The sequence below is a fragment of the Schistocerca piceifrons genome, chromosome 3, assembly GCF_021461385.2.
Source record: "Schistocerca piceifrons isolate TAMUIC-IGC-003096 chromosome 3, iqSchPice1.1, whole genome shotgun sequence".
NCBI classification, from domain to species: Eukaryota; Metazoa; Arthropoda; class Insecta; order Orthoptera; family Acrididae; genus Schistocerca; species Schistocerca piceifrons.
The window spans coordinates 76104157-76120983 of record NC_060140.1 but is presented as its reverse complement, the minus strand read 5'-3'; the positions used below and the strand labels follow the sequence as shown (position 1 = coordinate 76120983).

Sequence of the window (16827 nt, the reverse complement as noted above, 5' to 3'; positions counted from 1 at the left end):
GCCACTGGACGGTCTGTATCCAACGCCTTTGTTAAAAATTTCTTACGTGAAGTTGGACACGTTAGCAAAGTCATTTCAGATAACGGACCGCAATTCAGATCTGCTGTTTGGTCACGTATGCTTCGCAACCATAAAATCAAACCTGTTTTTATTTCATTGTACTCACCACATTGTAACCCCTCCGAACGGATTATGAAAGAAATCAATAAGCTTTGTAGACTTTATTGTCACAGAAAGCATCAGCATTGGGACAGATATTTACACTTATTTCAAAACGTGCTGAATGAAATGCCTCACGACTCCACTGCTTTACCACCTACTCTTGTACTGAAGAATGAAGAACCACCGAACAGAATCAGAGAGCTTGTACCTTTCCCGAATACACGTAAACTTCGACACAAAGACATAATTGATTTGGCTCTTAAAAATATAAAATCTGCAGCAGACAAAAGGAGAAAACTACACGGTAAAGCAAATGCAAAGAAGTTGTATATTGGTCAGAAAGTTCTCATTAAAGCTCATTCATTGTCACATAAGAAGAAACACTTGAGTCACAAATTCTTTCTAGTTTACAATGGACCTTACAGAATCCGACGTATACCACATGATAATTGCGTTGAAGTTGAAACTCTGCGTACTAGGAAGAGTAAAGGTTTACACCACATTTCTCATGTAAAACCATTTATTGACAGATAATCTGCCTTTTAACTTTGTCTTTGCCATAAAACTTTTCGCTTCACATTACTTAAATGCTTTGTCAGACTTAAGAAACTGTTAACATACAACAATGTTTGAAGTACAATATCCAGTCTAGAACCTAGGGAACATTTTAAACAGAAATTACGAATGCATTGTTATAGTGAACAGACGACACAGTATTGTATTTGTACATTCTTGCTTGTTTGTTGCACGATTACGTAACGACTATAAGGCTCACATACTTAGAACATTTACCAGTACTGCTAATGAGATTTTAAGGCAACATTTTGGTTGACCTGAAAATGTATTCTGGATTTAAAGTACTTTCTGTGAGATACCAGATGACACAGTGTTAGTTTATGTGACAGTTACACGATTTTATCACGACGCTACTAATGAGTGACAATTTACAATGTTGCTTTTGCAGTGTTTCTGTTTTATATCCGCACAGTTTTTCTGAATTTCTTCTGGAAAGGAAAACATGTTTTAGTAGTAAGCTACAATGTGAGGCCCTTTTCTTAGCACAACAATACTTTACAGTATAGTATTTTCTTGATCTCAGTAATGTGCATAATAATTATGATATCTATACACAAAGCATTTCACTTTCGTTTCTGATGGGGTAAGTACATTGACTTCTGCAGAACTTAGCTTTCGGTGGACGATAATTACGACACTTCCACAGAATTATCTTACAGCAAGACGCACATTTAGCGCTACAGGACATGCATTTGAGAGATTTTGTACTTAAAACATTTATTTTTAAAGATTTTTTAATTACAAAGAAAGTTTTCCGTGATATATTTCATTTCATTGCTGTAATCTGTAACACCTGAGGGTATAATTACATAAATCCTCAGGGGGGTACACGCTTACTTTGTGTACCATGTGTGTGGCAACCACAAGGAACCCTAGCTAATATGGTATTTGCTTATACAACTTTACACGTCGGTACCATATTTCTCTAACACACAAATTACACAGCTATCTGATCATTTAACTGAGAGATAAACATTTTTTTATTACATCAGTGACAGATGTTTACGCAATACACAGTTGGGTAACTTGATACTTATGAAACTGTATTTTGTCTGTGCATTGTAAACTGTTCATATTTTTTCGGAACCATTGTGATACTATGAGAGCTTTGAATGATGTATTTGGTAAAGGGATTATGATTTTTAAAGTACGTTTGAGGCAGATGACACTTTTGACATGAGCAGAGAATTTTTTTAATTATTGGAGGAAGTTACGACGATTTTAAGATTTGACTGAAGTGTTATGAGGTTATTTTTACGACGACGATGTGTATTATGCTGCTGAGGTATGTTTATGATTAATAGGCTGAGGCTATACGAGTTATTTGAATATGCTTCATATTTATAATGACGAAATATTGACGAGTGTCGATGGATACGTATATGTGTAATAAGGTAAGGAGTAATGAATAGTGGGTAGGGACTCTTGACTTGTGAAACAGGATGTTGGAAACCAATGTGACCACCTGCACGTAATGCGTCGCGGGCACCCAGCTGTGTCAGACGCCTGGAGAAAAAGCCATTATTGCGAGCCCTTTTCAGCGGCACAGGTAGAAAAAAAAAGAAAGGGAAGGCCATTGTCCGCGCTACTGACATCTCCTTGTTGAAAGCATACTGTGGAGCTCGTAATTTATGATATTTACTGAAATGCCTAATGAAACGATGAGAAACATTTCACAGCTATTGCCTTGCTAGTTAAGAAAAATGCCATATGGCTTGCTTAATGTATTTATTTACACATTTTGTTTAATATCAAGTTTCTAGCTGCACTGCAGCATTGGTTAAAATAAAATTTAATGTATGTACTAATATAAATATTTTATGCCTACAGATCCAGTAAATAATTTTATGATCTATCCAAAACAAATGAGGGAGCACAAAAAAAAAAAAAAAAAAAAACATTTCCCTTCACAGGAATTGCATAAATAATTTTTTTACGATTTGGTAACTTATCTACTAGCGTAAGTTTTTGTGATGCATCACTCTAATGTTAAGATGTGACATAGGTATTAGACATGGCCATTTTAGTGTAATATTTTTTCTGCTTGCGCTATGTCATGTTTAGGTATAAGTTGCTGCTGTTTGCCAGGCATAGTGTTATTGAATTTGACTTTTGCTCATTTATGCTGCTAGCTTTGCCAATTTGCATTTTTTGCATTGCTGTTGGTGTTGATTTGTTATGTGATGCTGCATTGCCTCGTCCCTTAGTTTAGCATCTGAGCTCAGTAGATTTAAGTTAGCTTAAGAGGGGGTAGCCTCTAAGAGAATGAGTTGCGATGAATTGGAAGAAATGCATTGAGAAAACAGGTTTAGGTAGGATTTTCTTGGAAATAAATGATGAGGTAAGATAATGGAAAATAAAAATGAGGTAAGAAATGTGTGAACATATAAACACAGAAAGCATGCTTAGTTAGAATTTTTTTTGGTGGAAACAAAGGATGAAATAAGAGGAAAGATATATGAAGTTTTGGGTTGGACTGCAGTACCAAATGTTACACTGAAAACGAACCCTGTCCTTTCCTATTGGTGTTATCCCACTATGTGTGCGTGTACCCTTGTGTATTTGTTTTCTTCCTGTCTCTGTGTAGTTTCATAGAATTTTTTCTTCTTTTAATATTAAGCTACATTCACTATGATGAGGAATACTGTTATCCTCGAAAATAATTGGCATTAATAATATGTTATTTACTTTGTAAAGATGTTAGACATTAATTCCGTTCTGTTTAATGCTCATGTGTGAAGTTGATGTTTCGAAAGTTATTCTGATCTTTTATGTATTTACTAATGTCATAATTCCTGGAACACTGATGTATATGTTATATCGATTCTTTTGTAAAGCCTGTAATACAATTGTTATCAATATTGTTATGTTCTTTAATGATGTATTTTGTACCTTTGTTATTGTATTCTTCTGTTATAAAATTGTAATTGTCACCAGTTCATGATATTAGTAACTTGTAAGTTCCATTTCACTGCACACATTTCTGTTGGTCATAGTATATGGACAATATGTGAGAAGTAGGGACTGATAGTGTTTGCACGTGTGTTAATAATTCAGCAAGGGACTGGATAACAGCATTGCTGGTTCTAAGGACAATTCCAAAAACGTTGTGAGTGCACAAGTGGTGGTTTATGGACTTGCTATATTCTCTGCAAGAATCTTCGATGGTGATTGTGCACCTGCACAGTCGCAACGGATGGCTGCTGGCCGTCTATACCAGGACTACAGTGGGTCTGCACCTCTGGTGGCCCACCAATACCATTATCTCTACAAGGACTACAGTGGGTCTGCATCTATGATGACCTACCAACGCCATTATTTCTACAAGGACTGCAGTGGGTCTGCACCTCTGGTGGCCCACCAATACCACAATCTCTACCAGGACTCCAGTGGGTCTGCTCTGTGATGACCTACCTACCAATATTCTTCCAAACTTCGAATGACTCTGCTGTGGGTTTGCTCTGTTGTGGCCCATTACCTGTCTGCATGTCGAGAGTCAGCACTGTCTTTCCGTTGGAAGGTCAACACTACTTCTTCAAGACTGCATGGAAATCCACTACTTCTATGTGCATTTTCTTTTACTGCTTGGACTTTGAGAAAAACTCTGCATTTTTACTGTGATGAACAATGTGGACTGTCTTTATGGACTGTGAGAAATTTTGATCTTTTGACCAACATAATATTAATAAGTGTGTGCATTTTATATCTTTGTTACTGTAATTGTGAAAAATTTTTGTCAAATCTGTATTGGCCAGTGCCCAACACCATTTGTAAAAATTTTTGTGGGGAGCATGGGGGCTATGTAAGTAGGCTGTTTATGTTTTCTCTATGTAAGTAGGCTGTTTAGGTTTTTTATTGGTAACGCCACCTCTGTATGAAAATCACTGGCTGTGCTGTGTGCAGTCTGTGGCTGCTTTGCATTGTTGTAATACTCGCCATTGTAGTGTTAGGCAGCTGGCTGTGAACAGCGCGTAGCGTTGCGCAGTTGGAGGTGAGCCGCCAGCAGTGGTGGATGTGGGGAGAGAGATGGCGAAGTTTTGCAATTTGTCATGAACTGATATATATATTATGACTTGTGATGATATTAAGGTAAATACATTGTTTGCTCTCTATTAATATCTTTCATTTGCTAACTATCCCTATCAGTAGTTAGTGCCTTCAGTAGTTTGAATCTTTTATTTAGCTGGCAGTAGTGGCGCTCGCTGTATTGCAGTAGCTTGAGCAGCGAAGATTTTTGTGAGGTAAGTGATTTGTGAAAGGTATAGTTTAATGTTTGTCAGGGCCATTCTTTAGTAGGGAATTTTGAAAGTCAGATTGCGTTGCGTAAAAATATTGTGTGTCAGGTTAAGCACAGTCCTGAATAATTGGCATTATTAAGCCGGAGAGAAGGCTTCAAGTCCTCGACTTCGCTCAAATTCATTACTTTAGCTTCTATCCTCATTTAAGATAAAGTAGAGACTAGGTGTGTCTCCAGGAATTTGTAGTTACATCAGATCAATAGGCAATTTGGATTCTGTCTCTTGTCTGTAAACGTTCAAGCTTGCCTCTACAGGTATTTTTTTCTTCTCACATGTTCGCTTCTGACGCCTAGATGAAATGCTCAAAACGTATACCATAAGGAGCTTGAAGGAAGAAAACTTGTCAGCCAAGATCTCATTTGTAAAACCTTTATTTTCAGTGACCAGTTTAAGCAGAACGGAGCTACCACCATCTGATAGTCATTCAAGGTTAATACAAGTGCATAGTTAGAGCTATAGATGCGACCTTGGCTGAGAAATTCTCTTCGTACAACAAGCATTTCTACTTTAATACTCAATGTGAACAACTTAACGTCTGCCACGAGCTGTTACACACACTTCGAAAGGTCACATCATGAATCATCTTACAAGATCCCATGTTCCAGCCGACTGCTGTATCTGCTGCAGTCCTTCTTAAACGTGCTCCCGGAGATTTTCAACATTAAAAATTAACTGAGATCAGGAGATCGAACAGCCCAAGAAGTTGCTGCCCCACAACCAGATCGCTCACTTAAAATTATCCTTGCTTGCAGAGCAAAATGCTTTTGCGAATGTTGCTACTCTTTGCCAAAGTAGTTCAGAAGAATTTCAGGAGATACAGTAGAGGCCTAGAATATGTGAGCCAGTAAGAAAGCCCATGACGGGACGTTTATAAGCTTGTGTTAGAGCTTATGGTAGTCGTTTTGAGCATTTGATTTAGCCATCAGAATACAACATTTGGAAACAAATAATAGTCTATCAATAGAAACAAAAATAGAAAAGTCTGTAACTAAGATACCGAGTTACCACCGTGTCAACCTCGATCGACAGGTGTCACTGGTTGCAGATGTGGGGGAGCATGTGGTCAGCACATTGCTCTCGTAGCTATCGCCAGTTTTCATGACCAGAGCCGCTACTTTTCAGTTGACCTCAAAAGGGCTGAGTGCTCCCCACTTGCCAACAGCATTTGGAAGACTTGGACGGTCACCCATCCAAGTACTAGTCTGTGTTTAAAGGAATTTTAAAAATTATCGTATGTACATATGAATTTCTTGTTTCTTTTTAAGTCCTCTGCCAATCCCCAAAAGTTCTCCACACATTAATTAACATCTTGCAAACCTGCAATAGTGCACTGTAGTCTCGCCGTATGAACATGGTCTTCCATGAGCCTGCCACGTCCCCAGTCAGTGGGCGACGAAGTGGAGATTCAAGTTCAATAGCTTGAAGACGCGGGCCCTGGTCGTCGTTTGAACAGCACTTCCTGCGGACTGGTGACTGTTCTGGGGACAGCAGTGCCTCGGGGAATCACTTCTAAGTATCTGGGAGCCACCACTGATGATCGACTCACACGGGGTCAACAAGTAGACCACCAACATAGGAAACCGGCAGGAAAGCTGTGTGTGCTCTATATCCATTTATCAACCTGCATTCAGTGCTCGCCCTCACAACTGAGGCTCATTCTGCTTGAACCTTATCCGCACCATCTTTAAGTATGTGGCCACTGTCTGGGGCAACGCTGCACAGACTGACGTCCTGCGTCTCCAAAGTCTTCAGTCCAGACACTCCAGCTCGTCCCGAACCTGCCAAATGGATTCCTGACTGGAGACCAGCTGTGCATGAGCCACTATGGGAGAGATTTCGAAAGGCATGCTGGTCGTTTATCACAAGCCAGCCAGATCTTAAAACCATCATCTACGATGGCTTTGAACCGGCGTGCAGAGAGTGAACAGTAACTAACGTCCGAGGTCTCAAACGTCTTTAGATCAGTCTCTCTGTCCCACCTTACGGATTCCCTACTTAGGACCTACTACAGATGAAGCCTCTGGGAGAGGTCTCGACAGATGGCATGGGTTTTTTATCACAAGACAGTTCAATTTTCAAACATCATATTCACACACTTTGAACATACGTGCAGAGATTGGACAGCAACAGATGGCCCCACCTGCTTCCGAATTGAGATCCGTGAAGCTGTAGTACCAAGGACGGAATCAACCAACAAGTGAACAATGGCAGGACAGCCACAACGTCAAGAAAATTTGGACTACACATTTATTTGAACGTCGAACTTCAGGGCACCTCAGAGAGAGCCAATATACCTCCGCAACTTTTGCGACTGTTGCTGCTGCTCCTGCTTGGAAGTCATAATGGAGACGATACAGACCGCAAAAGGGAAATTCAGTGACATAAGTGACTTTGAGAAAGGGCAGATTGTTGCTCCAGTGGAAGAACATCTCAGAATCAGCGAGATTGGTCAGCTGTTCATGTGCTACTGTCATGAGGATGTATGTAAACTGGTTGAAGGATGGTGAAACCATGAGTTGGCGATAAGTTGTGAGACGTCCATGTCTCTTCACAGAATATGGATATTAGAGGCATGTCCGCTCTGTAAAAGTGAAGAGGATGTGATATGGGGCATACCTGACGGCAGAGTAGAGTGCTGGTTAGAGCACACAATTCAGCGTACATTGTTTCACATATGGCTCTGCAGCAGAGGAAACAAGTTTTTATGATGTTGTAACCACATGGTCACAACAAATACACTTCCAAAATAGTTTTTAGTCTCATTTGCAATCACTTCAAAACGCTTCTGATACCTCCCATATATCCACTGTCCACATATTAATAGCATCAATCAATTTCTCATTCGTCCACGTTTGATAACATTTCGACAACATAGGTGAATGCACAGCTCAGTGCAGTAAAGCTTACGACCCCCTAACAGCGCCACTTGAAGTCTAAAATGACTGTGGAAGTAGTTTTCGTGCTACTTTCATACGTCCGCCACCAGTCACTCTTTGAATGAGGCAGAACAGTTGGAACAACACTCCACGAACGTGAGGGTGTTATCAGCTCGTCGGGTCACGTGATCTCAGTTCTACTAAGCACAACCGGGACGGATGTGGACGGATGTGTGCTTCGGATGCAGTTCTAGCAAATCTCCGGCAGCATACGGCCGTTCAGTCAAATTGTTGTTTTCATTTCAAGCACAATGTTCCGATGAATGAACTGGTCATTTTCCTCAAGCACGAGTTCTGCTGTTATGAATAGCCGCTTCCCGGGATTCAGCCAGGACTAGGTCAGTCGATCAAATATTGTGCGTAAAAGGAAACAACTTGGCCTCAGAAGAGAGCATTATACACTCCTGGAAATGGAAAAAAGAACACATTGACACCGGTGTGTCAGACCCACCATACTTGCTCCGGACACTGCGAGAGGGCTGTACAAGCAATAATCACACGCATGGCACAGCGGACACACCAGGAACCGCGGTGTTGGCCGTCGAATGGCGCTAGCTGCGCAGCATTTGTGCACCGCCGCCGTCAGTGTCAGCCAGTTTGCCGTGGCATACGGAGCTCCATCGCAGTCTTTAACACTGGTAGCATGCCGCGACAGCGTGGACGTGAACCGTATGTGCAGTTGACGGACTTTGAGCGAGGGCGTATAGTGGGCATGCGGAAGGCCGGGTGGACGTACCGCCGAATTGCTCAACACGTGGGGCGTGAGGTCTCCACAGTACATCGATGTTGTCGCCAGTGGTCGGCGGAAGGTGCACGTGCCCGTCGACCTGGGACCGGACCGCAGCGACGCACGGATGCACGCCAAGACCGTAGAATCCTACGCAGTGCCGTAGGGGACCGCACCGCCACTTCCCAGCAAATTAGGGACACTGTTGCTCCTGGGGTATCGGCGAGGACCATTCGCAACCGTCTCCATGAAGCTGGGCTACGGTCCCGCACACCGTTAGGCCGTCTTCCGCTCATGCCCCAACATCGTGCAGCCCGCCTCCAGTGGTGTCGCGACAGGCGTGAATGGAGGGACGAATGGAGACGTGTCGTCTTCAGCGATGAGAGTCGCTTCTGCCTTGGTGCCAATGATGGTCGTATGCGTGTTTGGCGCCGTGCAGGTGAGCGCCACAATCAGGACTGCATACGACCGAGGCACAAAGGGCCAACACCCGGCATCATGGTGTGGGGAGCGATCTCCTACACTGGCCGTACACCACTGGTGATCGTCGAGAGGACACTGAATAGTGCACGGTACATCCAAACCGTCATCGAACCCATCGTTCTACCATTCCTAGACCGGCAAGGGAACTTGCTGTTCCAACAGGACAATGCACGTCCGCATGTATCCCGTGCCACCCAACGTGCTCTAGAAGGTGTAAGTCAACTACCCTGGCCAGCAAGATCTCCGGATCTGTCCCCCATTGAGCATGTTTGGGACTGGATGAAGCGTCGTCTCACGCGGTCTGCACGTCCAGCACGAACGCTGGTCCAACTGAGGCGCCAGGTGGAAATGGCATGGCAAGCCGTTCCACAGGACTACATCCAGCATCTCTACGATCGTCTCCATGGGAGAATAGCAGCCTGCATTGCTGCGAAAGGTGGATATACACTGTACTAGTGCCGACATTGTGCATGCTCTGTTGCCTGTGTCTATGTGCCTGTGGTTCTGTCAGTGTGATCATGTGATGTATCTGACCCCAGGAACGTGTCAATAAAGTTTCCCCTTCCTGGGACAATGAATTCACGGTGTTCTTATTTCAATTTCCAGGAGTGTATAATGAAAATAATAGTGCATCCTGAGATTAACTTCAGTTTAATCATACACTGAAGTGACAAAAGACATCGCGGCAAATGGTCTCCAAGTAGCCGAACATAACCATTTACAGTCAATGATCTGTTCAGGTGGAATAGAGGACGCGGTCCACTCTATGTAAACACAGCCAACACCGGTTGCCTAGTGTCTTGTTGACAACCTCGGCCCATGGCCTCGTGGGATCTGCCCCACACTAGAACCCTACCATGAGCTCTTGCCAACATAAATCGGCCTTCTTATAACCAGGTCACCGTTTTCCAGTCGTCTAGGGTCCAACCACTATGGTCACCAGCTCAGGACAGGCGCTGCATGCGATGCTGTGCTGTTAGCTGAGGCACTCACGTCGGTCGTCTGCTGCCGTAGCCCATTAACGGCAAATTTCGCCGCACTGTCCTAGCGATACGTTCGACATAGTCCCACATTGGTTTCTGCAGTTATTTCACGCACTGTTGCTTGTCTGTTAGCACCGACAACCATACGCAAATGCCTCTGCTCTCGGTCTTTAAGTGAAGGCGTTCGGCACTGCTTTGTCCGCTGTGAAAGGTAATGTCTGAAATTTGATATTCTCGGCACATTCTTTACACTGTGGATCTCGGAATAATGAGTTCCCTTACGATTTCCGAAACTGAATGTCTCGTGCGTCTGACTCCAAATACCATTTCGCGTTCAGAGTCTGTTAACTCCCATCGTGCAGTCATAATCACGTCGGAAACGTTACCACATGTCACACAGTACAAATGACAGATCCGCGAATGCACTACCCTATTGTAGTTTGTGTACGCCACACTACGGTCATCTATATATGAGTATATCACTATTCCATGGCTTTTGTCACCTCAGTGTTTCCTAGGATCGGTGGACTACATTCCAGCAGAATTCAAAATCCAGACAACGAGACTGTCGCTCGCTTCGTTAATTGAACTAATTTTACGATGGCATTTCATAAATTAATATTGATTGGCTATTGAAAATAAACAAATTTTCACGACGTGTGTGCTGTCTGATTAGGACACTTTGAAGAAGATGTTGCGTCAGTCAGCTCTCGACTGCCACCGTCATTGCGTGAGCAACATGCGTTTGAAATGAACGGCGTCATTGTGTCTCCGGTCAGCTGTAAGGTAGCATCTGTCACTCGCTTAACGCAAACAACAGGAATCAATGCTGCACATATTCATCGCCAATTGTGTCGCGCGTGTTGAGATGGCGTTACGAGTAATGGTGTTGCGAGGGAGTGATACAGAAGATTTAAGGCTGGTCCCACCGATGTACGTGATGAAAGTGGTCGAGGGAGACATTCAGGTGTAACTGATGATTTGAGGAACATCTTGACAAAGTTATGTGTGCCTGACGTCGCTTTACAATTCACAAACTTTCTGAAGACGTGCCTCGGATTTCCAGGATAACCCTATTTAACGTATTCGAAGAGAGCCATGTTACCGTACGTTTTGTGGACCGTGTGTGTGCCAACAAATCTAACCTATGTTCACAAAACTGAAAGTATCGGTTCCGCCTTGACATTCTTTCAGCGCTACCATGAAGAAGGGAAAGAATTCCTGAAGAGAATCGTGTCAGTGGACGATAAATGAGTACAGTGCGTGAACTCTGAAACTAAGCAACAGTCCGGCCAGTGTCTGCACACTCATTCCCTTAACACGTCCAAATGTCAAACCAGACACCGTCAGACCACGAAATTATGGTTACACCTTTTGGGATCGCAAAGGAATTTTAACATCAGAGTTCATGTGAGCAACGTGTGAGAATGTTGTGACACTACACGTTTATTCGGGGACGTATGAGACTTCGAAGGTCAGTCCAAGACAGACGGCGCAGGGTGATAACCGAAGGAATCACTGTCCTCCGCCATAATGCGCGACCCCATACTATGAATCAAATACGCTTCTCAACATCCTCCCCATGATCTCGACCTGGCTGAAAGCGACTTTCATCTCTTCTCTATGATGAAATGATAATTAAATCGACACCCTAGCTGCAAACAGGCGTTGATATACATCATTGGGGACATGTTGAAAAGGTGTGCCCCGACCGGGACTCGAACCCGGGATCTCCTGCTTACATGGCAGACGCTCTATCCACCTGAGCCACCAAGGGCACAGAGGATATTGCATCTGCGGGGACTTATCCCTTGCACGCTCCCCGTGAGACCCACACTCCCAACATGTCCACACCACTACATTCGAAGTGCACCCAATAGATGTTATCACACTCATTACTCGGGGCAGCTTAATCTACCATGTCCCGTACGAGTTGGGGCATAGAGTGTGCATTCGCACAAGAAGGTCAGTGACTGGGTAGCCATATTTTAACTATATATGAAGGTAGTATCTTTCCCGAAAGAACAGATACCATTGATGACCGTGCAACTTCTCTAGAATGAAATGATAATTCAATCGACACACTAGCTGCAAACAGGCGTTAATATACATCGTACGGAACATACATTCATTGGGGACATGTTCCCTATGATGTAGGCCTGGCTGGCTTTTCAGCACTTCAAAAGCGACGATCAGTTATAGGATTCTGTTAATCTTTGACGTAGGGATAAAGAAGCTGATGTCCCGGTACGACAAATGTTTGAAATTTGATGCTGACTATATGGAGAAGTAATGTCCACTTAGAATTACAGATTACTTATTTACTCACTTACTTCACTTTTGTGCGTACAGGCCCTATAGACAACGCGCTGCTACAGGTTTCTTTCTCCATCGTCTTCTACCTATGGCTGTCATCTGCCATCATTGTATATCTTTGGCTGACTGTTGCAAGTCTTCATGGAGGCCATCCCTCCACCTGTTCCTTTGCCTTCCCTGAGGTCCCCTGCTGTTGTGGCAGTTGGTCGCCTTCCATCCGGGCCACATGTCCGGCCCACTGTACTCGCCTACTCTTGATGGTTCATACTAAACTGGAATCTCACTACGGTTCATCAGCTCATGTTTGTGACTGATGGTCCATTCATTTGTGTTTGAGTCCATCATCAGACCAAAGATCTTCTGCAGCACTTTACTCTCAATTACGAGTGGTTTATGTAGGTCCTGCTGTCGGCTACTCTACGTCTATAGCCAGATAGGGGTTGGATCAAGGTGTTCTATAGCCGAATCATGAACCGTCTGGAGAGCCATCTAGACCATTTGTGTTAGCCTGTAGAAGCATCGGTTTCGTGCCTGGGTCCTGGCGTTGATCTCTACTTTCCATGACGAGTTCCCTTGGAAAGCACTCCCAGGTATTCAAATATGTGGAGTGTGTTGGAGGAACAGTCTTCCACCCGCAGTGACTGTAGTTATACAGCATCTTGACAATGTCGACGAGTCATACCGGTGATGATCCGTGCCGGCCGAAGTGGCCGTGCGGTTTTAGGCGCTACAGTCTGGAGCCGAGATACCGCTACGGTAGCAGGTTCGAATCCTGCCTCGGGCATGGATGTGTGTGATGTCCTTAGGTTAGTTCGGTTTAATTAGTTCTAAGTTCTAGGCGACTGATGACCTCAGAAGTTAAGTCGCATAGTGCTCAGAGCCATTTGAACCATTTTTTGATGATCTGTCTTGGCATCCTTTGCGGATTACCCGAATTTACTGGCGGCGTTCTCGAAGGGCCTGGTCGTTTGTTTGAATTCATTTTCAAAACTGCTGAGTAGGCAGATATCATTTGTGTAGACACGCAAGATTCTTCCCTTCGACTTAGATTCCTTCGAAGGAAAAAAACTGAACAGGATTGGAGATAAACCAACTCCTTCCCTAAGACCTCTCACAATTTCAGAGTGATCTGTTTTCTATCTTTACGCTACAGCGCGTTTCACTCAAGTCTGTATTTACGAGACTGTTGCATTTCTGTAGCCTCCCGATCTTTCTTAGACAACTGAACAGGCTCTTGCGGTGTATGCACTAACAGGGTCTCCTGAAAATCAACAAGCGAAATGTGCACTTCTTCATCGTGTTCTCTCAGTTGTTCAGTATAAATGGAAATGTCGTGTGGCTAGGGCCTCCCGTCGGGTAGACCGTTCGCCTGGTGCAGGTCTTCAGTGATCTAGCGGAGAACGAAGATGCGATCTACCGTTGGATGCCCTGGGCGAAAATCTCCCAGGTATTCACCAATTACTGATCATCGTAGGGGTTGAAGACAGTATCTCGTAGCATACGTTAAGCAGGGCAGCTCCTCGTCGGAGTTCTCACATTTCAGTTAGTCAATCTTCTTATGGATTGGATAGATCAAAGCCGTTTTCTATTCTGTTGGTATTAGGTTGCTGCATAACTTCGTAGAGTTTTTGTTTTGAACGTTGGTATTCCTGTTGCTACGGGTTTATTTACCGATTTTGTGTGTGTAGTTCACTGCTGCTATTTGAATTTGTGTATTGTCATTTTTCAATTGGAGACAGGGAGTGGAGCTACGCACGGTAGACTATGGAGGGACAAGAGGAGAAATCGGAACGTTTCCAACATATTCTTCTGTTTGAGTTCAGTAGAGGGGTGACAACAGCCAGGGCAGCGAGTAACAATTGCGGCATGTATGGCAATAATTCTATTGGACAGAGCACGGTAAGATAACGATTTTCTCCTTTCAAGGAGGATGGTTTTGACAATAGTGACTCTCCACGTTCAGGAAGACCTTCAGGGTGTGATGAAAATCGTTGTACGCATTAATCCACAATGATTGCATCTGTGTACTTGAGAACTGCTGGATGTGATGAACTGTGATCATTCCGACATCGTGAGACGTTTGCAACCAACGCGGAGGGTTCAAATGTCAGATGTATGCCGGCCGGAGTGGCCGAGCGGTTCTAGGCGCTACAGTTTGGAACCGCGCGACCGCTACGGTCGCAGGTTCGAATCCTGCCTCGGGCATGGATGTTTGTGTTGTCCTTAGGTTAGTTAGGTTTAAGTAGCTCTAAGTTCTAGGGGACTGATGACCTCAGAAGTTAAGTCCCATAGTGCTGAGAGCCATTTGAACCATTTTTTATCAGATGTATATGTACCGGATGCTCTGAGCCAAAATAAAAAAAAATCAGTGGGTTGCCATATGTGTATTTCTGCTTGCTTCTCTCCAGTTGGCTCGTCAACAACACCGACCATTCTTATCCTGCATCGATATTGGTGACGAGAGATGCTGTCTGTAAGTTAACATTAGTAAAGGAAAGGAATGATTGAACCCAAACAAAGCAGCAATTCCCAGTTGTTATGCGTCTGGTGGAACAGTGACGGTGTGGTGGACTACGAAATGCTTTCCTGAGATGTAACCATTACCGCTGACATTTGTTGTCAACAACTGAGACGTGTTGCAGACGCAGTACAAAAACAGCGACCTGGAAGGCTGCGTGAAGTAATGCTACTCCACGATAACGCCCGACCACATTGTGCTAGACTGACAATACACACCATGCAGGTGTTGGGTTGGGAAGTCATTCCGCACCCACCTTATTCACCTGACCTTGCGTCCTCAGAGTTTCACCTTTCTCGCTCTCCATCGAACAACGGTCAAGGAAGTTCCTTTCTCGATGAACATGAGCTCAGAACATGGGTCGACGCATTCTTCGCGTCAAAACCATTTGATTTCTACAGTCGCTGAATCTGAAATTTAGCCTAGTGTTGGCAGACTGTTGTAAATAGTGAAGGAGAACACGTTATTGATGACTAATGTCTCTGTTGCGTTTATTAGACTTATCGAAAAAGGGTTCGAACTTAAGCACCAACCCAGTAGTTCTTTTCTCCAGACTGTTTGCATTAGCGACTTTAGTCTTTCTGCAAATTTCTCGCCTCCGCCTTGGTCCTCTCAACCTGTATTCGGCTTTCACCTGGGGTCTTATCTTTCTTAATCCATTTTATTTGCGTTTTGATTTCACAAACAGCCCTCGTACCAGAATGGTCTCATAAACCGGACCGTCTGTTTAGTAACAAATACGGCTCGATGTAAAGCGACATGTAACTAATGCCCGGTAATAATTGTCCCCTACAAGCTATCGGCAGCTGTCATCTGGGCCAGACGCCAATACCTGGAGTACAGCACGAGTCGTTTCTAACTGTCACATCGGTCGGCGGCCGACGTATGAATCGCCACTCTGATGCAGTTGTAAATCGCTTTCGCGGCTGATTTCAGAATAGAGCTATTGTCAATCACGGCGGGCAGCGTGCGTGCCCCACAATGCTCAGAGCCAGGTCTGAGTTACGGGCGATGCGAGATACGGGCGGGGCAGTAGTCCCGCCGCATACGTACGTCATACGTAGCTGCCAGTGCGGCGGCGTCGTGACCGGCAAGTTTCTATTCCAGCTCGCAGACTTACCCGCCGGCCGGCGGCCGTCACCCGCGATTTATGCCCCGTGGCCGCCGCTGCGCGCGTGCCGCCCTCGCAGTGCCGGTCACGCAGTGGTTTTTCCGGAGTCGCAGCTTTCGCGTCATTCCAGCATGAGCCTCCGAGTTGCTCTGGCTGAAGGTGGAGACAAAGAGGGAATTCCAAGAAGGCCGTACTCCGTCCTGCCTAGGCAGCATCGCTTCCTCGAATGTCACGTGTAGAGTAGAACGTATCTGGGAATGATGGTTGGGGAGGGGTGGGAGGGGGATAGTGAAATTCCGTTACTGCAGAACTCGATGCCACGGTTTATAAAAGCTCGATACTGGGACTGTTGAAATTTAAAAAAAATCTGGAATCCAATTTATCGACATTTGAAAAACTGTCATTATCGGTCTTCAGTATATCGGAAAGAAGTATCGATATATCGACATAACGGCCTATGAAAATATCGGCTGCACATTCTAAATATACTGCCGGTTTTAGAGCTATAGGCTATATTTTAGTACTGATTTATTATTAGGTATTCTGTACATCAACAAGCTAGTGGCTTGCTTATCCTCTTTAAAGCAAGAACGGAAAGGATAACTATGGAGCCGGCCGCTGTGGCCGAGCAGATCCAGGCGCTTCAGTGTGGAACCGCGTCATCCCTACGGTCGCAGATTCGAATGCTGCCTCGGGCATGGATGTTTGTGATGTCCT

General features: G+C 44.3%; 1 non-coding gene across 1 annotated transcript; it reads right to left on the bottom strand.

The window, feature by feature from the left end:
* Positions 1-11868: 11868 nt before the first annotated feature.
* On the bottom strand, positions 11869-11943 carry Trnat-ugu. Its single transcript has one exon. It is a non-coding gene; the product is annotated as a tRNA-Thr (tRNA).
* Between the last annotated feature and the right edge of the window lie 4884 nt (positions 11944-16827).